Source organism: Coturnix japonica, chromosome 12, assembly GCF_001577835.2.
Source record: "Coturnix japonica isolate 7356 chromosome 12, Coturnix japonica 2.1, whole genome shotgun sequence".
NCBI lineage: Eukaryota > Metazoa > Chordata > Aves > Galliformes > Phasianidae > Coturnix > Coturnix japonica.
Window position 1 is genome coordinate 10,820,486 of NC_029527.1, and position 22,395 is coordinate 10,842,880.

General features: G+C 42.9%; 1 long non-coding RNA gene across 1 annotated transcript; it reads right to left on the minus strand.

The window, feature by feature from the left end:
* Nucleotides 1-20,372: 20,372 nt before the first annotated feature.
* Nucleotides 20,373-22,182, minus strand: LOC107319737. Its single transcript, XR_001557913.2, has 2 exons — nt 22,136-22,182; nt 20,373-21,877 (listed from the first exon to the last, which is right to left on the minus strand). It is a non-coding gene; the product is annotated as an uncharacterized LOC107319737 (long non-coding RNA).
* Between the last annotated feature and the right edge of the window lie 213 nt (nt 22,183-22,395).

Consider the following 22,395-nt stretch of genomic DNA (forward strand, 5'->3'; position numbering starts at 1 on the left):
TCCTGCAGTGCTCAGGACAGCCCTGCTCTCATCTGCAGGCCTTGTTGGGTTTAGCTGTGGCCACCCCATCCCTCCTCACCATTGCAGACAGGCAGGCTGGCTGAGGGGTGTATGACACTGCCAGCCTCACTATGAATAAATGTTCTGGATGTTACAAATTCTCCACTTTACCAAGGACTGAACTGCTCCGGAGTTCACACTTTAAATCTGAGTTCTTCTTCATGAATTCTGTTTGGGAAGTGCTGATGGAAGCTCCATTTTGCAGACCCGATGAAACATCTCTCGTAGCTCGAGTTCCCCGTGTACTCAGCATCGGTAAAAATGACAGCAATACAAATGCTTCCCAGAAAGCCATAAAAACCCTCTCCACGTTCAGCTGGAGCCTTTGCCTGCAGGAACCATGCCGGCTTCCCCTTCCCCTGCTCGCGGAGGCGGTGATTCATAGCGACACAAATAACGCTCGGCTCAAAAATGGAAGAATGTGAACAGTTTTATCATCACTCCCACCAAGATATTTTTTGGAGAATGAGTAAGTCTTCATCTATTAAACTACGTGTGTTTTATTAGCCCTAGTAAGAATGTATTAGGCCGACAAGGATCTTGGAGGTATTTGTCTTTTTTTAATACCCAGGCTGCTATTGTAATGAGAGCTCTCCGGAGCCAGGCGGGCCAGAAACCATTGTGCTTCATCTGGTTAGGAAATGAGGTGATCAACGTGGGGTGCATTCCAATGAGGAGTGCTGCAGGAGGCCTGGAGACCAGGGGGGAAGATTAGCTGTCGCTTATTCCCATTTCAGAGCTTCATCCAGCCAGCCTGACTTGGAAAAGGATCTCACGAAAGAAGGCTCCCCTTAAAGTTGCTGGGTGTCGCAAGAAAATCTGTCTAAATATGTGAGACTATAATAACAATGTTGATTATTTCCAATAAGGTCACCTAAGCAAATGGCTTGCATTCCTCCAGGAAGGATTTTGTTCGTTGTTTTAGAAGTGTTCCTTTAATCGATGACTCCTGAAGGGTATCTGCAATCCAGCCATAAACATTCTCACTGTTGGCAATGTGGCCATAGCACTCAGCAGCTTGTTTTCCTCACTGCTGAGAGTTATCCTTCATGCATATGAACTCTCTGTGTTTGAAGAAAGCTGGTTAGGATAAATGGGCTTAATCATCAAGTAGAATGAACTGGAACAAAGGTGATTAATTAAATGAACCCAGAAACCTTGATGAAAGGAAAAGGGCTGTAAAACATGTGAAGGTGGCCAGGTCTGTCAGTGGCAGCAGCCCCTCACAAGTGCTTTTACAAACGTTGAAGGAGGGCAATGTTTTTGCTCAGTCAAGCCTGCAGGGAACAAAATTCACTGAGCTGAGAAGCCAGCCTGGGATGGTCCTACGTGGCCATCCATTTCCAAGCAAAACTTTCATCAAGCCCTGCCAGTAGTTTGTGATGACTGGTTAGTGAACACCTCCAGTTAAAGGAGATCCTAATGTCAGATGAAAGCTGGCTCACTGTGTAACTCACCCAGTAGCTCAGAGCTGAATCCTGCTGCTGGAAGGATGGCCAGGCAGGAAGTGTGCACTGGATGGTTATTAGAATATAGCAGCAGGATGCAATGTAGGTAAGAAATTCTTAACTATGGTTTCAGAAAGAAGTTGGGGAGCTTTTATCGTTTTGAAAAATTGGCTGAATAATCATTTACAGGGAAGAAGCTGATCAGTGCAGTCTGTTGTCCCCCAGCACTCGTCTCTCTCAAGGAAAAGGAGATTTCTGGGTTGGACGTCTCAAACCCTGCCATTCTGAGGAGCTTTGTGTCTGCTGCTCCTTCCTGCTGCTAATGTTGCTGCTGTCAGCTCTATCTCTCCCCACTGAATGAATATGCATCTCAGAACTTAGCTTATTTTCCAAAAGCAATCCCACTAATTATTCATGTTGAGTGAAAAGCGGAGACCTCTACATTTTTTACTGCCCCTCCGTAGCTGGCAAATTGGTTACTGGTTCAGCTCCATTGAAAGCACCAGCCAAGGACAGCCAAATTACTTCTACAGCATGAGAAGCAGAAAACAAAAAGTCCCTGTTAATTTAATTGGGTCCTTTCAAGTGCTTCAGAGATTTTGTTAGCAGAGGTGCTAACATTATCATCTTGTGCTACTTAAAACCCAACACATTTCTCACTTTGTTTTCAAACATAACACTTGGTTTTATTTTTAAATATTGATGTGGCCTGTGAAAATTTCTTAGAAATGTTTTATAGAAAGGGCAGTTCTGTGCAATTCTAGTTTTTAACTTGAAGGAACCTTTCGAGCACTGTGTGTGTTTTTCTCTTCTGGGAGAATGATGGGCAAACACTTCTCTTAATTAGCAAACGCTTATATAACTTGCCTAAATATAAAATTAGACTTTATTTTCAAGCCGCTGACCTACTAGATTTCCTCGTGTCATGTGGAGCTCTGCCACAATAGTAACTGTGAAAATACTGCTAAAATTGGAGCTGTGAGAACTGACTGCTTCATTTCTTTGCTTTTTTATGTACAAGGTCTGGCGATGGTGACAGCTCAGAGGAAAGTGAGGAGCTGAGCAAGAGGGTTTGGGCCTTCTCTAAACAGTCTGAAATCTGCCTCTGTAACAGCATGGAGTGTTTGGCACTGTGCTCTTGGGGCAGGGGATAAAGTCTCTTTAATGTTCATTGGACATCCAGTCCAGAAAATCTAAGACTGCAGCTCTCCACAGCCCGGGTCAAAGTCCCTGAAAAGGAGAGTTTAACTGGGGTTTTCAGGAGGCTAAATTCACTGCGGTTCAAGCTTTGCTTTGAATAACTTGCTGCCCTGTGAAGTATGTGACCAGCCTGTACAATTTGATATGCCAGTCAAAGAAATCAAATGAAAGAAGCCCCGCACATATATTCCAATCTGGTTTAGAACGTGCTGTAATTTTAATTTGTCTTCTAACCAGCGTTGTGTAAAAATCATACACCTTCACTATCCCAACAGCCTCAGGGTAGGAAAGGCGCTGGAACAGAATGTTTTCCACTCAGAAATTAAATGAAAAATCTATTTATTCTTCCAAGTATTGATTGTAGAAAAGATACTTAGACCGCTCCAGAAGTACTGCCTTCCATTTCTTGTCATGGAAAGTACAACAGCACTGTTTCATAATGAAAATTCACAGCTACAAATCACTATTTTTCAGGATAGTCACCACCACTGACTATGCATTTTCACCAGCAAAGAACAAAGCAAAGCCTGCATGCTCTACATCAGTGCAGTTGAGCCACTGGTAGAATGCAGACCATGGCCATCCTAATGAAACAGTCCGCAAATAGCCCCAAACCAGACTCAACCTATCTGAAAAAAGAATAAGGGAAAAGGAAGACAAATGACAGAACACAGTTCTGTCAGTCTCCTCATAAAGAAATTTAATTTGCTATTCTAATATGCTTTGCTTGACCTAGCTCTCAGTAAGTTTGAGTGACAGTGTCAAGATTATTTATTGCAATAAAGACTGGAAAATCATAGTTGAAAGCCATCAAACACTCCATTATTTATTTATTTATTTATTTATTTATTTATTTGTGACTGGATATTTCTATGTTTTTCTTGTAAGACACTAACATACAAAGAAACAGTGAATGGTCTTCACGGTGTTGCTTTGGTAGCTTACAACATGGATATGTCAATATAACCACTTCCAAATATTGAGATAGCCACATGCAACTGAGAGATCTAAGTCATAAATCAAAATGCTGAACTGTCACCCATCTCCTAAAGCAGTTTTCCATCCCCCTTCCCAGCACCCTGGGTTCCCCCTGGCTTTGAAGTAGGCTTTGAATCTGCTTGGGCATTGCTTGAAGCCAGGGATACACAGAAATTGGGCAGCTCTTGCTGATCAGCATCCAGGCTCCTTCAGCAGCATCTTAAAACATCTTTTTGGTTACTTTCAAAAGGAGCATACACCAGGAAAGCACTGAGCATGCAGAGCCTTCCTGGCAAACATAGAGAACAGGTGTTTAAAAGGAAATCATTTAAAAATGAAGCTGGTGTTAAAAAAATAATTGCAAAGTGAGGCTGCCATTTTGCTGGGCCTGCTCCCAACCTGGAGGCTGGATATCAGTGGGTGGCGGTCAGCTCAGCACCGTGGTTCTACAGCAAGTGGTGCTGAAGCAGCAGTGAGCCAAGAGCCAAGAATCAATTAGGGGATGCTAATTGATTGGCAGTCCACCGTGATGCATTACATTTCAGATGGGCGGATGGAGATTGGAATTGCTCTGAATAATATAGCCATGAATGGTTACCTCTGTGCTGCTTTTATTAATGCTGACATTCTCCTTGCAAGGAGCCTGACCCCAGGGCCAGTCTGAGGGCATCCTCTGCCCACCCCAGGACTCAGCATCTGTCAAAATGAAACACTTTGCCTCTGGACAGTCAGCGTGTGGAAAACCCATTTCATGCCAGGCCTTGCCAGTTGGTACCACAGGGACTGATGTACTGAAGTTCATGATACACAGAATAAACACAATATACATAACCATTAGAATGATAATAAACACAGCAATAACAGTAAATATTAATCCAGAGAAGTACCTAATAAAAGACAGCATTGCAGAGATATTAGGTAACCTAGTGCACAACTAATGGCTTCTCTTGGTAACAAAATTACACATAAATTACAGACTATTAGAGCCCAATCTGTGCTGCTGTAGGGTTGGGAGCTCTGGGAGATGCTCTCTTGGGCAGTGCTGGGTCACCATGGTTCCAACCTGAGAGCATTTTCTATACAAGGTGCTTTCAGAAATTCATGGTGCTGGGTCTGCCTCTTTGTGTGTGTGTGCACGTTTAGCACAATATTTATTAGATGAGAAACTGTGTGAGTGCAAATGAGAGAGGTGTGCCTACACTATCACAAAGCTCTGTGTAGATAAGGGCAGCATTTAGGGGGATTTTGTTGCAGGGGGAGTTGGGCCATTTCCCGTTGAATAAATGGTGCTACAGCAAGGCTGAGGCTAACAGGCAGGCTGGTAGAATAAAGACCTCAGCATCGTACCTAGAGCAAAACATCACTTGGAACAATTGGATGTTAATGACAGAGCGACAACAACAGCCTGATTCATACACTTCTGGTTTGTAAATGTTTACATTGTAATTAAATAGCTGAAATATGCTGCTTATCCCAGACATAAGCAATGCCTCAAAAACTTAAAACAAACACAAGTTAGGCATTACAATACTTACATTTCTCATTTTCATCAGCAAATTTTGCTTTCTAATTTCTCTGTGTTGAGACTGCTTAGGAGTCCTGTTGCAAAAATGTCTCAGTGGTTGCTCAAGATTGCCTCCTTGGTGCAATATTGAATGGGAAACAAAATCCCTCCCTTGCTGGGGCTACTCAGGCAGTGATCCATTTGGATGTTCTTTGACAGATCTTTCTTTAAGGGCCCAGTTACAAATAAATGAACAGTTTTAAACCTACATAATGAACTGTTTGTTCTTTAAGAGCTTTACATTATTTAAGGTCTTTCAGCCAGCTTAGGTCCGCAGTTTCTTTCAAAGCATTTTCTTTTGGACACAATGGTATCTCAAGATGGATGTAAAGGTTAAAATGCAAAATATTAATCTGCTGAGCTGCTGGAAATTGCATGGACCGAAGGTGCCAAAAGTGAAATAATTCCTCCCTGGAATTATTAGTCACTCTGCTTTTTCCACAGAAGTAATTTAAAGCATATTGCGGCAGTGTCAAGCCAACGCATTAGCATGGCAGCATGGATAAAGTGGCTACTGAACTTTGCATGGAGCTGCAGATCCATCGTGGGGCTGGTGCTCAGCAGTGCTGCTGTGGGGCCAAGCTCTTCTCTCTTCTGTAAGCTGAGGAGAGATGCAGAACTCTGTCATGGCCATTAGCACTCCCCAGAGCACATTGGACTCAGCAGGTCCCGTGGGGATATAACTGCTTCTCAGTGAAAATAGAAAGGATGAATGGGAAAGACCCCATGAAATCCACATGGACTCGACAAGACTGCAGTTTTCTCACTTTTATGGTCAGAAATGCTGTCTTGTTCCTTCATTCATGTAGCACTGGTTATAAGGCCAGAATTAAAATTGAGATTTCTTCTCAAATACAGTGGGGAGGCACTGGAATGGGCTGCCCAGGGGGTGTTGGAGTCACTGTCCCTGGAGGTGTTCAAGAAAAGGGTAGATGTGGCACTGAGGGACATGGCTTAGTGAGCATGGTGGGTGTGGGTTGGTGGTTGTACTTGATGATCTTAGTGTTCTTTTCCAACCTTAGTCATCCTATGATTCTGTAATCCTACTTCTGCTGTTGTGCAGTTGTATAGGCTGTGCAGGCACTCACATGGTACATTGTAAAGCTGTAAGTAATGGTAATAATTTTGGTAGCAGTGCAAGATTACCCTCTTGTTAACGAGGAATACTCAAATGGTTATCTTATCATGAAAAAAAAAATAATGAAAAAAAAGATTTGTTGCTGTTTTTCTATCCCAAGCCTGGAGCAATGATTGATTAAGCTGTAAGGAAATCTAATTAATACACCAGCTTTCCTTGAACTCCCTTGTGACAAGATGAGACGCAGTTTTTTAGCTTTTCAAGGAGTAAAAAAAAAAAAAAAAAAAAAAAAAAGGGCCCTTCAGAACTGATGGCAAAGAGTAAAAGGGACACCACTGAATTATCACCAGGGAGTGTCAGATAATGTTTCAAACACGTCTGGCTGATTCTCTGATTCCTGGAGTTTCTGGATTGAGTCCTAGATGTGGTGCAGAGGCCACAGAGCCCCATGCAGTGCCAGTGCTGACTGGCATCCCACCACCCCGATGAGTTATTCCATGGTCCAATGTTGTGCCAGGACCAATGATACTGAGCGCCCTCTTCCACTGGCACCCAGATGTCATAGCATATGCTGGTACCAGAGAATTTGAAGATTCCAATCAACTTCCTCCCATATTCTTCAAAAAGTCTGTTTCTGGGAATGGAAATGTTGCACTTCACACACTGGTTATTTTCTTTTTTCTCTTGCTGGAGTTGTCAAGCTCCAACCCAGAGGCTTGAAGGAAGGTTATCTCCTCTGTCCAAAGCCTTTTTTAATATCACAGGCCTCTGGAATTCTTTACCCTGGTGAAAACCAAGTTCTCATTTAGTTTTTGTCATGCGCTCTATGACTCCGGGTCCTGAGAGAAGGAAGAATTTCATAATGGATGCCTGCAAAACCTCAGGACAAAGGCACAAACTGTGCTTCACCTTTCCTCAAAACAAGTGCGGCCAGCAAGTCAGAGAGGTGATCCTGGCCCTCTGTTCTGTACTGTGAGACCTTGCCTGGAATACTGCAACTATATTTGGAGTCCTCAGTACAGGAGACACATGGACCTGTTGGAGCACGACAAGAGAAAGGCCACAAAAATGATCCAAGGGATGGAACACATCTCCTGCAAGGACAGGCTGAGGGAGCTGGGACTTTTCTATACAAGAACTGAATGAAGTTGTGTTTCTTTGCATGGAAATTCACAGTGACACCATTTATTATGATATCAGGAAACAAGAAGCTGAAAGAATGTGTTGCTGGTAATCTAATTATGCAAAAAGAATAATAGCTACTAATACTTATCTGCACTGTGAATGTCACCAACTAACAGACCTGAGTATGACCTCAGCAGTGGAACAATATGTGGTCATTCAAAATAGAAGTCTCTACTGTGCAATGTAGGGATTTCCCTTCTACATATGAGAGTCAGAACTCTTGTATTTTTAATTTATTTTTAAGAAGATCTGTCCTAAGGGTATGGACTGTCTGTTACACTCATAACAGGATCAGAAGTCATTTTTTAGGATGAGAAATAACTCACAATGAGATGAGGAACTGGAGCCGGTGATAATGTCATTTCCTTAAAAGTCATTTGTACCTTCAGCTATGCCAGAGACTTAATAAACAGCAAAAATACTTGTTTGCATTATACAGTGGCATGGGGGAGTTAATCATGGGAGGATATTTTCAAGCTAGATTTATTTTTCTTCTAACATTGTCATTAACATTATTCTGATATCCATCTAGTTTTCCACAGAGGTTTATTTATGGTCTGATTCAAAGCCTGTTTGGTGAATCAGTGAGAGGACTCATTGATTTCAAATAAGTTTGGGTCTGACTTTCAATTTTATTGGTTCATGTGGCAATTCATCCTAACGTTTCTTCTGCTAAGGCATTGTGCTTCAAAGATTATTTCTTCCAGGATCATTCATTGCACTGTTTATCTAATGCCTGAATTGCCCAGTGCCTCAGGATATGCCTGCTCATTGCACGGGAGATGGGCTAGATGACCTTTAAGGGTCCCTTCCAATTCAAACAGTGCTATGATTCTATGACATGCATGTCAGAACTGCTGATATTTTCTTCTATTATTTCCAGTTTGCTTTGGATACAAGGATCAGTTGCCATAATCAGTGACACAAGCAATAGTCCTCCCTCATATGGGAAATAAAGAGTGAGCCCTGCAAACGCTTTGATATGGTCTTCATGGGGAGAACCCAGCTGAAACTATTTTGATTCAATAGTTTTGAGCAATTTTACTGACCAATTCATGGTGACTGCCCCTGCACGGGTGTATCTTCAGTCATTCCAATGTTGTAGCTTCCAGTTCTCATCTTAATTACCCAGGCACCATTTGGAAAGCACCAGCAATGAGAATTCTTTCCATCCACCCACTCCGAGCTCTGTGCAGGGATTGCTCTCAGGATGGAACCACAAAGGTTTTTTTAAGAAGTAAGCAAAAGCATTTCCGACTGTCATCAGAACAACTTCTTTCATGTGACACATCTGGGTTACGGTGAGCCTTCCCAAGGCAGACGGCTGGCGGAGGTTGTGTAACACAACAGCTCACAGCCTGGTGCCAGGCACAGAGCAAAGGGAAACAGGGAAGGAAAAAATAATGTAGCGATTAAAAAATAATGACGCCAAGGATGGTGAGGATGAAGAGTACCTGCAATAAGGAAAGGGAAATAACCACTACTGCCTTCTCTTTGCAGCCTCATGGCTTCGCCATGATACGTTCATGCCCTTGGAAGGAATCTGTGTTTATATTCTCTGCATTGGGCAATTCCCTGTCACCCAGATCTCTGCTCTGCACCTTCCCTGCACATTACCCCTCAGGAGAGGCCAAGCAGGTGCTCTTCTCTCTGTAAGGACCAGACCATGAAGGGCAGTGTGTTTGCAGAGTGGTCCATGCGGTCATGCACAATCAGGCTGTGACAGCATTAAACCAAGGTGATGTTTTTCCCTGCTTAGAAATGTCATGCCCTAATATCACATTCACTTTCTGCGCTTTTATCCATGCAAAGAAGGAACACGAGTTACTTTTCTGTTTAAACAGTCTCCTCTGGTAACTATTAAAATGCAAACTGAAGAACAACGGAGTGGACAAATGCTAAATATGACTGGAAATGCCAGTTAGCTTAGAAGCAGTCACTGCTTTCATGAAAGGCAAAATTAAATAGGAAAATCATTCTGGTAGTGCTTACGATTTCACATAAAACAACATGCAGAAAATACACAGTCATTTCCCACATCCAGTCTCCTCTTGGCCCATAATGTCATTGACTTAAACATCAAATCTTTCACTGCAATGCTATTCATAAAGTCCTGTAAAGGGAACAACACTTCCATCACCAAAAGCTGAGAAATGAAACTGCAGGCATGGATTAGCAATTCTCTGCGAGGTTCTTTACAGCCTTCATCCCTAGTCTGATAGAGCCGCAGCTATTTTTAACCAGTTCTTGAAGAATTGCCACCAAACGTCCCTGTCTGTGGCCATTAGGGATATCAATAAAAGTGCTATCATTAGATAACCTTGGGAAGGGCAGGTGACGAACGGCGTCACTGGGATGTGGGACAAAATGACTGACTGCAATGCAACCTCTACAGTGCCTCTGGAGGATGCGGGCTCTGCCTCATCCCTGCTGCTGTGGGTTTGTTGCTGTCAGTCTCGAGGCTCTCCAGCCAACCCAACAGTTCCCATCCCCCTCAGCAAAGGGGTTGCTCCATCACTCACTGCCTGTGCTTTATCAGCAATAAATATGCAGCACTCCAAAAGAGACAGCCCAACATGTCTAGGATCACTCAGGAAATGTGAAAATGTTTGCATTTCGAGCCAGAAAAGCAATTTCCATGCTACAGAACACTGTTTGTATGAATTTATTCATATTACAATGTCCCAGAGAGAGAGAAAATTCCTCTGAGCATTCCCTGCTACTGAAAAACACTGGAGATAGTCTACCATCACCTGCCTGGACTAATTGCTTTTATTTTCATAGGTTTCATGGAGTATCAAGCTATTTTTTCAGATGCTCTGGTGAGTTTTTGAGTGAGTCTTACAAAGAACCATGATTTTGGAAAGGGAGGTAAACAGAGAGAGGGGAATTTGAGGGTGTTCTCAGGCTTGGTAGAGGAAAGAGGGCTGTGGTTTCATAACAAGACAGTAAAAACATAAAAACACATGAATTTAATAGGCCCTTGGGGAAGCCAGGGATGGGGACAAACACCCCCAAACCACTTCCTCCCCGTGCTTACCTCTGCAGCGTATTTCCCATGCAGCTCAAAGGCAGCAGGTACCATGCTTCGGATGACTTATTTTAATGCAAATTGATCATTCAAATGCTTTTTGCAGTATAAAAATTACAGCCAAGATTAAAGTGCCTTTTAATGATGCCTGCTCTGGTTTACAGCCCTGAGACAGCCAGGAGCCTGAGCTTAAGAGAGTATGCCTGGGATCCGCAGAGTCTGCTGTGCTGGGAGGGATATAGGGCTGACAGGGACAAAGCTCTTTGCTGGCTGTGCACCCCAATACTTCCTGAAGCATCCAACAGGATGAAAAATCAAGAAATCAATTTTATTAAGCTTTTCTTTAATCTCAGGGAGGTTTATGTATTGAGTTTTTTTACACTCCCAAGGTGTGCATTTATTGATGAAAACCAAGAAAAAGGATTATATGGGGATTCTGCCTGGCTGGGCATGGCCAGGGCAGAGGAGAGCCCGCAGGCCACGTGTCCCCTTCTCTGGAACATTAACCTTGTGGTTTTATAGTCCCTTGTCATTTACATCACCTTTGATCATTCCTGTAAGCATTGTCTGTGCTGACAGTAGCAGTGATTTTGAGTTCAACTCTGCCCACCTTTCTTTCCAACCCTTCGCATTTTCTTGTGGCTCTTCCTAGCCGGAGCTAATTCCAACCCTCCCTTCCTACTACTGGGAATTGACAGTTATTTATTGGTTATCTCCTTTCATATTTTAATGAAGGGCAGGAAAACTAATGGCTGGATTTGTGCAGTAGTAGGAGAAAAGCTTGGTAGATGATGCTATTGTCTGCAGACACATCGGGTCGCTATAAATACAGAAAGACTGTAATTATCATCAGAAGGTTTGTTAAAATTGAAAAGTAGAGGAATGCCAGTTATCCATTAATGAAAATATCTTGCTTCCCCTGTTGCCCTCAAAGGAAGCTGGCAAACTGCTTTTATTCCAAACATTGTTCCCCTACTGCCATCCTTCCTCCTCCCTTCCTCTCATTTCCATTCCTGTCAAAGCCTGTGATGCCTTCAGCATGACAAACACACTACTGAGCTCTTCCACTCCTATCTCACAGGAAAAGACGAGGCTCATTAAGTGCTAGCACTTTTATTTATCACCAAAGTGTTGTTGCAGGACGGTTTGATTCCCTGCATACACCCCAGTGACTGGCTGCTCAGAGGTGAATGTGTGAAAACTGGACATGAACATGTGGCAAGTGCACATCCTGATTCTCCTTCAGGAGGCTGCATCTGCATATAAGTATACATATATACTTACACTCATGTGTCTTCAGCCCATTTGAAGGCCAGTGTCAAAACCTGGATGCAACCATACGTGAAGATGGGAAATTATCTGGGTTAGTCATTTTGATTATTGAAAGCACTCCTCATCTGTATCAACTATGTTAAAGTGTTTCTTTCTAAAACCAGCTTCACAGCCAACATTAATATCGCTGGGGAGATGAAGAGCGGCATTTTGTACTGAGCGATAAACATCAATGCCAAAACATTCCGTTTCAGAGACTTTTCCTTCTATTTTTGAGCTAAAAATTAGAGCAAAATGAGTCCATTCCGCTGAACAGTTTCATTTGAGAAGACTTAGTATTTCCAGGGAATATAGGTTTAATCAAAACACATAATTCATGCCCAGCTCTTGCTTTAATCTGAAATTTGAAACATTGGATATGAAAAGCCAAACAAGATTTCTGTTACACTTGCTGGTAGGAAATCTACAAAGCAAAAACCTTTCCCATGTGCTTCTCAAGCCCCATCCTGACCCAGAAGTGAAGCAGGGGGTAAATGTACGCCATTCTCTGAACACCATCTGTGCAGAAAGTGAAGCATTTCCCACCGTCAGAGCAGTCCCTGCCCTATAGATGTGCACAGCCCCATGCTGGGAGCTGCAGTCCTTGCGCTGCTCTTCCTCAGCAGCAAGAACAGGGCACAGGGAGGTAATTTCCCTGAGATTACACCATTATTCAATAATGCTGTTTATCTAATTCTGAATAAGCGCCTGCTCTGTTTTGGGGCACTTAGCTGAAGCATGACAATACTTTCGAAAACGTTCAATTTAGAATACAATTTTGGTGAGTCAGCCTCAGACCTCTCCCACAGAGGTTACAATAATGCCTCTTATCTCACATTTTCTTTGTGCTGAGTGCACACAGCAGTCACTGCAGCTCAGAAGCTGGAGGACAACACGTGGTGTGGGAAGGTCCTGAGCAGAGGGAGGACCACGCGACACAATGTGTGCACCAACTCCCCATTTAATTTATGCTGTATACATATTTAAAGCTCCTTCACTTTAATGACCTTGACTTTTGCATTGTGAATGACACACAAATGCCCTGGATCTGCCTGACATTTAGACTGGAGCCGCAGACCATTGCTAATCATGTAGCCACCTACTGAAATAACTGCTGCAGTGAATACACAGCACTTTCACCAAACCTTGGGGCTGCAAGCAGTCAGCTGGGGACAATCTGCTCTCCTGATTGCTATTTGCATCCCTTGCTGCTGTTAGCATCCAGACCAGGAGATGCAGTTATGCATGAGGCTCATGCAGCTTCTGGTTGCAGAAGATGCTGACATCTCACAGGCAGTACCGAAGTGCATGTGTTCATTCCTACTGAAAGTCTTCAGCGAATGCCTAGACATAAATTTGGGAGCTAAAATTTAGACTTTTTGAAAATAACCTCCTAACTCCTGGCATGGAAAGGTCACCATGCTGCTTGTTGTGTCCCCGGCTCTGAGGCTGCCTCTGCTTCTGGACAGACAGCAGTAACACTTGAACATGTTCAGACTGAGGGCACTGGCACTGCTGGGCTGTGTTTCTCACAGTCCTTCTATTTACCTTTCCCTTTAATCTGAACTGGAACTTTCCCTTTAATCTGAACTGGAAGTTTATCTTCAGGGTTTTCCAGCGAATACAATATATTCCTGAGCTGCTGTATCTCCAGTGAAGTCGTAAAGATAAATTCTGAGCAATATCCATCATGCAATAATTAATATGTATATATAAATCTCCTAACGCATGCTACTGGTATGCATAATAAAGTTGTTGGTTATTCCTTCTTTCTTTTCAATATACAGTACACTTGAGATAATGTGATTATACAGATTAAAAGTAAATATAATTCCAACTCTGAAGCGTATTTAGCTTTGCAGAGGTGAATCTCATTTGGGTATTGTTATTCATTTCATTTCCTATGAAGCTTTGCTGCCCAAGGCCAAAAACATTTAAATAGGTCAGGGATAACTGTCCATATCACACTGCATTTAGACGCTCCTTTTATAAGACAGCACTTGTTTTACTTTGATCATCGGCTTGCCTGGATGTGCATTTCAATATTTATTTGATCCATCCCCTAGAATTCCCCCAGAACTCCCCCCATTTGCAAAATGGGGATGAGGAGATCCAGAGGCAGCAGAATGACTTAGCAATCTGTGCTGTTCACAAATTTGATTTCTCTGTCCTGACTTTTCCATAGCCAGGAGCTTTCGGCAGAAGGGGAGAAGATGATCATTCACAGGGCCAAGCTGCAGTTAAGTACTGTTTTCTTCTAGCTCTGAATACAAACCTCCAAAGGAGTTACTTAAAATTTGCATTAAAACAAAAGAAAAAAATTGTGAACAACCCCAGCACAAAATCACAGAACGAAACAGGAGCCCCTTTCACTCGCATTGCATTGCTGGGAAAGATTTGTCCTTACTGTTGCTCATGCATTGCTCACACTTTCGTATTTGGGTGTGTGCAGCTGCAATTAAAGCCTCTGTTACTACTCCAGCACCAGTTCAAGTCAACCAAAAGGCTTTCCCTGACAGCACTGGGAGCTGACTTGGCTCGGAATGGCTCTAATGTGCTTCCAACATGTAGTTGTAAGAACCAATTTTAGGAGAAATATGTTCATCGTTACTTAAACAGATGCTCATTTCTGTAAGCATCACAAACTCTTCTACTACTTTCCAACCTTTGAATTTATGTTATTAACTAGAGGTAGAAAAACTGAAGATCATTCAGGTTTGGCCTGGAAGGATTATCCAAAGATCTGGAAGCTCTGGGCCTCCATCCAAGCAAGATCAAGATCAAACAAAACCAAAAGATCAAATCACAAGATTTGAAAAAGTGTTTTTTTTACAATAATAGTGGTGATGCAGTGGTACAGGTTGCCCAGAGGTGGGTGCCCCATCCCTGGGGACAACCAAGGTCAGGCTGGATGGGCTCTGAGCACCTGATGGAGCTGTGGGTGTCCCTATGCACTGCAGGAGGGTTGGACCAGATGGTCCCTTCCAACTTAAACAATTCTATGTTGATTAAAAAAAGGATATATTCAAAATTAACAGTATATATTACCTCCTCTTTATCTCATTTAGCCATCGTGCCTTTGAACTTTAAGCTCAGTGAGGCAGGGAGTGCATCACCCCATTTGGTGCAAGCATGAATTGATTTATGATCCGACACCCCATGAGTGCTATGTGACAGCAACTGGCCACTGCCAGCACCATGCAGGCATGTCCAATCTGCATTGTTCATCTCATCCAGAATCTGTGGACATATTAATTTTTAACCTGTTTTAAATTGAGTTACAAGACCATGGTCATTTCACAGCAAATAACCCCAAAGTGAGAGGCTGTTGTGTATGATACACGATTCACTCTGGTTGATCAAGAGCTCCCATGACTGTGCCAGGAAAAGCTGTTGCATGGCTGACCTTTTCTGCAATAATTTGTGGAATGACTCAGCTGACCTAATATTCCCAGGGATGAAATGCCCACTGTAGCTTCATATGGATGAGATAAGCACCAGGAGGCAGCAGGTCTGGTGGCCATCAAGCACTGCCTTGATAGTGGATGATGCAGTGGCTGGTGGGGCAGTGGCTGGGGCTGCAGAAGCAAAGACCAAAATCCTTCCTCCTTTCCTAAGCTGTAGGCAATGCCTGACTTCTTTTCTACTCCTCCTTATGAATTCTGCCCTTTCTAACATTTTTGTGTCGTTACATAACTCCAGGTGTGTGCCTTTCTTCTGAGTGATCTGTTTGGTTCTGATAGTTCACCAGAAATTTCAGCTGTCTATTCAGTTTAATAGTGCTCTCAGAACTCACTTTTGGTCCATGCTGGGGGTAGTCAAAGCCATCATACATGGCATGAATTACTTTTTAAAAGGGAACTTGCAGTACGAGATATAAACATTACCTTAACAAGTGAAATGACTTTTTACAGCATCCCTGTAATTATATGTGTAATTTTTCAGAAACTGTAAGGGTCTTTCTCCAGTGTGTAACAGCAACCCCTTTCTGTCCCGAGATCCTAAAGCTTTTTGCCAGTTCTTCCCTTTCTGATTAAATAGAAATTAACAATTGTTTGCTTTCCACCATTCCGTGCCGGTCATACCACCATGCAATGAGTACAGCACTTGCAAAGTTAGGATGAAAAGGTACTGTTCTTGTAAGGTAAAGAATTTGATAGACTATCTTATTAATACCTCTCCAAAATCTTGGGCTTCTCTTAACCCAGCTGACATGTTTGAGTAGAGCAAAATATATCTCAGTGGTTTAATTTCCCCACAAAGGTTTACCTTGCTCATGGGATCCTACTGGCCTGTTGTTCTGAGGCTTAAAATAGAGCTGTCAATATCACTTTTCTTGGAAGAATGTGGTGCTGCAAAGCTGTTATTCAGTACAAAAGGAGTAGAGACTCCGAAGAAAATATTTTGTTTAACACAAAATAAAATGACACGAAAACGACTGAATCAACAACTGGACATATCTCCTTTTTGGTCTGGGCTCCTACAGTGAGATACCCTGAGGGGATCAATGGTTTTTGAAAGTCATAAAAAGGACTATAAATGTCATTCTTCTTGCTCATTTCTCCCCTCCTTGCCCTCACCAGGAAAAGATGATTTGATATGAAATTTGTTTGGCAGATATGTAATCTACTAAAATACCCCTGAAATCGGTAGCATCAAAGCATCTGAACGTCTTCAGATACTTTGCCATCAAACAAGACTCAGCTTGAGGTCAGACTATTGGGTTATGTCTGAGACTTGTGAAGAAATAAGTAGGCAAAATGGACTGGAAAAAAAAATCAATCCCTTTCTCCCTCCCCCTGTACTCATGTCATTTCTGGGTGACATGCTTGGAGGTAAACTGCCTTCCTTCATGGACTGGTAGGAACTCATCTCGTTCACCTATGGAAGCCTTACATAAGCTGTTTGGAAAGCTGAAATACAATCCTTTAGAAGTCTTGTTTAGTGTTCATGTGGCACATGTGGGGTACAACTCTTGCTGTGCCATTGGGAATTTGTCAAGAGATAAGTCATTAGCAAATGATCAGTCATGTCCCTGTTAATTTTGTTTTGATGCCTTCAGAACACAATGAAGTAGGACCAACCATAATAGCGCTTATTATTTGTGCCAAAAGATAAAGGGAAATTAAAAGCTCTTACAAATACTGCTCTTAACACATTCAGTCTCACTAAGACCTTAAAGATCAGCCCATTTCTGTCAAAATAGAACCAATTTTGTGGTTCTGTCCTCTGAGATTTTAGTTATGACTTCAGACAGTTTTTCATGAGCAATAGAAAAACAGCTTAAAAACCACATTATTTATTCCCAGTTGCCAGAATCTAACCAGGGCTTTTTGGACATCTTCTCTTCATCCTCTCTCTCCAGTACTAATGGTAACACTGGTTAACAATTCCTCCAGAAGAGATGAGAAGGCCAAAAGAGCAAGTGATATACTCAAGGTCAAGGAGGAAAGGAGGAAAATGGCACTTCCCTCTATCCAAATTCCCTTCCATTTCAGCCTCCAGCACTTTTCCCTCTTATATCATGCCATATTTTTCCAGATAAGAGACATTTTAAGCTGATGTACATCTCCCTACATTTCCAAACCTCAAGGCACATTGCCTAATTGACGCAAGCAGTCATGTAGCCCAACAGAGCCTGTGCTCCTGAAGGTCTGTGTCTCACTGAGGCTCTTCCATGTCCTGTCCTTTCCATGCCACAACTTTGTGTTGCCTGCCCTGAGGGCAGCTGGAGCAGAGCCCAGCTCCTCTTGCTTGAGGGAATTACCAGGGGATTGCAAGGAGATGGTCTGGAAGGAGAAGAGCTTGTACACGGGGTGCATGCCTACAACGTGCAGCGCTCTCACCACTACTCATGGAGAACCAAGCTAAGGAGGTTTTTAATTACACCTTTCTATGAAAATAATGTAAAATTACTACTTCTTTTTTCTCTTTCAGAAGGCTCATTTGCAGCCCTGGAAAGACCAGCCGCATGGGTATTTTAGACAGATAATTACAAGTCAGATTCCTTGGGCCAAGATATTAAATCCAGCCACATCCACCACATTGCCAGCTCACTACTTTAACTTTTCATGAGCTGCTGAATGGTTATTAAACGCAGCACACTTACTATTCAGTACAAAATTGTCATAATATATCACAGAGAGAGTGAGTAAGGAAGAAAAGATTCCAGTGCCATGCAGGAGGGGTTATAGCACAGTTACCACAGTACCCTTTGTGCCACAGGACTCAAGGCACCTTGACGGAGGCACTGCAGGAAAGGCAGAGCTTGATGACCTGCTCTGGATTTTTATGAGACCTTCTAAAAAAGTGCCATGAAGCAGTAAGGCTGTTGACCATGTCTGAGTGGATGACTAACCTTTGCTTTAAATTTTCTATGCTAATGGCATTACTGAAAGCAAAAATTGTTTAAAGTTTCATATTTTGTAGCTATCTTGGAGCTTCTGATGAATCATTGAAGGAAAGTAAGATCAGGGGAAACAGAACTGAACTGCATTTAGTTGGGATCCAACAGCACCATGGCTAAGAAACACTGTTCTTGTTGCAGCGCCTTACCTCTCCTTGGCAAGATTTGCTGCACAGTCATCAAGGTGACACACAAATCCATTTAAACTACCCTGTCTCCAAGCCCAACCTTAGTAACTTGGGATTCTTCAATCTGATTGACTTTAAGTGTGGTAATTCCTCATGTAATGAGCTTTCTGTTGTTATTGCAATTCTGTCCAGCATGCTGTCAATCACTTTGTATCATCTCCTTTTGTTAGAGCCCTTTATTTTCAGAACTTCTTTTTTATTTTTTTCTTTTCTTTGAACTTAAACTATTCTGTCCGACTGTGGGACTGTGATGCTTTTACTCACTTTTAAGCAAATATTTTCAGGCCAATTTGGAAATGGGCTTTCTACATTTCACATTCTGAATTTGTTCTAATTGCTTGTGAGTTTCTCTATAGATTTCCTCTGTAACAATGCAGCTTTGCCATCAATTTTGTACCTGAATGCTGTCTTTATTCCAGTGCCTCACTTAGCTTAGTCTTTCTGCCTCAACAGTATCTTCGAAGTTGTTACAGAGCCATCAGAAAATCACCAGCTGGGATTTTTCTTAGAGGAAATAGGCAGTTTTACATTTGTTTTTCAGACATCAGGACGAGGTGACAGGAACTGGGATGTCACCAAAATCTCTCTTCAAGCCTTTGATCCGGAGGTGGGACGACATCACTTCACATGCTACAAACTGCTTGTTCTAAATGAGAAGACATTTATAAGCTCTAATGAATTCATGGAAAGAAAATGGACTTTGGCAAGTGGGAGGTAAATGCCTTTCTACACAGGAAGCCAAATGTCCAATTTAAAATTTTACACCTGAAGGGCCCATCTGAGCCAAGAAACATTATTGGAACTCCCATCTCAGTATTGCTATAGGCACAGGTGAAGAACCTGCTTCCTAACGCTGCTTTTCTAGTTTTGTAAACATTGCAGATGGAAACTAGAGGTGAGAAAATCAGTCCAATGTGAACAGATGAGAGGATGAAACCACTTTGCTAAAAGTACTAAAAAGCAGGAGACAAGTTTGGTGCCACTGGTGGGCCCCGAAAATACCATGATTTATTTACAGCAGAGAAACTTTCCGCAGACGCAAACACACTGGGAACAGTAGACACAGCATGGGGAGCTTATTCAAATATTCTCTTCCACATATCCTTTGCTGACATCCATCATCATTTAGCAGAGAGAAGATTAAAATTCCCATTAGTCCTCTTTGTTTAATGGCTCTTATTGCTTCTGTCACTTGATGAGAGCTTAAGTGGTACATGCTTTGATCTGAGGATACCCGGTCCACCTGAGAAGTATGAGATTCACCCAGATATACCAGGGAGCTACACTCCCCATTTCCCATCTCATCCTACCCATGTCCCAGGACAGTTTGATGAGGGCCTGGAGTGAGTACAGGTGCCGAATATTCATAGAAAAGGGAGAAAAGGCCCTTTTCATGGTGAGGGGCTGTTGGTGGCCCTGGTTGACAAGGCATGATTGAGATAAATGGGGAATATTTATGGGGAGGGAATATGAAAGGCAGAGTTGTTCTCTGGGGATCAGCAGGTTTAAAATGCGGAGGATCAGCCAGCATTTATTTATAGGGTCAGGAGCCTGTTTGTGAGTCTACTGATGCAGAGACATAGCTCACCATTTGTTCACAATTAAAATTCAATTTGTAGACAGTCATTAAAATATTTGCCTGCTCCCAGAAGCAACGTGAAACCACCATTCTATACATTAATTTGCGCATCACTGTGGGTGTCTGCAAAGCCTGTGGGCAAGGCTGTATACTGGAGCTACAAGCCATCAGCAGTACCTGAGCTGAGTGGGCACCAAGTGCAGGTTTGCTCTGGAGGTCTCTGTAGGTTTAGTGCACCAGAAACATCTTATTTCCTTCCCTTTTTGGATAGGGACTTCCAGGCAAAACACTAATAAAAATCAATGGGTAGCCTGGAGGTTGGGCAGTCCCACATACACCTGATCTATGTGCCTGACACTTCTAGGAATGCTGTGCTGAATGCTAAGATCTTCTTTTGGAAGTCACTGTAGACAGCATAAATGTTGTCACGGTACCTTTTCGTGCAGGACGGAGGGCCTTGGTATGTATTTATCTGTTTCAAATAAAAATAAAGCTGGACTTGACAAGGAGTCAGCGTAGGCTGTGCTACCATATGTCTCTTATGCCTTGTGTTTGCTGCAGGCAAGAAACAGATGGACAAAGCACCAAACCCTTGGTCACAGGCAATACTCAGGAGCTCTTCCTGCCAATGTCACCAAAAGCCATCCTGGAGAACGTATCCTTGAGTGGCAATAATTCCACTACATTTTCTTCCTACAGGGTTAAGGGATGGCATTACAGTTCCCATCTCTGGATGAACAAAGAGAATGTTTTCCTCAGTACCAGCTGAGAGTTCCCAGGAAGCTGCAGGGAATATGTGGCTTTGATTTTCCTTGAACTCGTTGTACCTAATCAGATAAGACAACCTGCTGAAGAAATTCAGGTGTGTATAGCATGTAGGAAACAGGGCGTTGGCAGTAATTCTGTAATATAGTTAGGGATTTGAAATGTACTGGGTCTGAGCTGTGATCCCCACAAGTGGGCCAGATCTCCTTCTAAGAAAAGGAATAGAAAGAACACAGCAAGACTGCATTTGTGCTCCAATTTTAAGAACAGATTAGGTAAGCATTTCTGGGGAGTGATAACAACCTAAGTAACATGGGCAGGTTCAGGAAGTGCATGTGGGACAGCCTCCGACAAGGGACAGTTGTCACACAAGAATACAGATGGCACTTCTGATGTCTGCAGTGGCTTCTACATGCCAATGCATCATCACTCACACTGCAACCCACCCAGCCACACAAGGAGACGACATATGCCAGCTCACGTGTTACAGAGCCTTTGAGGCTTTCCAGCCATACTGTTTGTCAGATCAGAGCTGCTCCTCTTAACCCTTTCCCCGCTGGTCTCTCATGGAGCTCCTCAGCATCAGGACCTCCTTATGGTCTGAGGTCCAGCCCAGAGCATTGCCTCATCCAGCCAAAGATATGCCTTCTCACACTGAGTTGCTGATGTCTGCTGGCTGCAGGTGTTCTTCCAGGTGGAAAGGACTGCTTGGGTGATGGAAAGGGTAATTCATCTCTTCCAAAAAATAAGAAAAAACGGTGTTTGACACTTGGGGGCTTGTCCTTGTTCCTTTTTTAAAGAATGCTGTCCCTCTGAGTATGTCTCACTGATTGTTTTCTTGCTGTTTGAGAAATGGAATCCCACGCAATGATACATAACAGACACCAAAAAACACCTGAAGTCTGCAGGAGAATTGATGTCCTCCAAACCTGGAGCAGATATCACCGGGACCTGCTGACTGACTGCTGCATTCATGGGGGAAGGCTTGAGCCTGACAAATGTGTTTGAATTCTCTGAGTACATCAGGGCATTGCTTGATAAGTATGTAATAGAGGACATCATCCATCATGATTTCAGGGAAGCGCTTGACAGTACGGCACAAAGGGAATATGATTTACAAAGTAAGACAAAAACAGTGTAAGGAAACTATTGATATCACTTACAAATCAGATTGGCAGTTTGAGGGAGAGGATGGGGATGGGACATATCATTGTAAAAGAAGGCTGGGGGGGAAAGCTGCATTTCTATAAACAAACCTCCAACTAACCCAGATCTAATCACTGTGGGTACCTAGGATGAAAGGAGAACAAAAAACAAACATACAGAAGCCAAGCACACTTACCTGAAATGAGACTGCATTCAGCAAAGCAAGAGAGGAGGAGACAAAAGCAGCAGGAGCTGTACCACCTGCCACCAATAAAAGCCAGTCTGGGGCTGACTCAGCACAGCGAACTGCCCTGGGATTTCTGCAGCTACTCTGCATTAGGGCTGGGTGCTTTGGCCCAGCTGGGAGCAGATGACCAGCAGCAATGAGAGGAGGGGTGAATGATGAACAGAATGGGTGCACCAAGATGGCAAAAGTATTTTACTGTTGATTTCCTC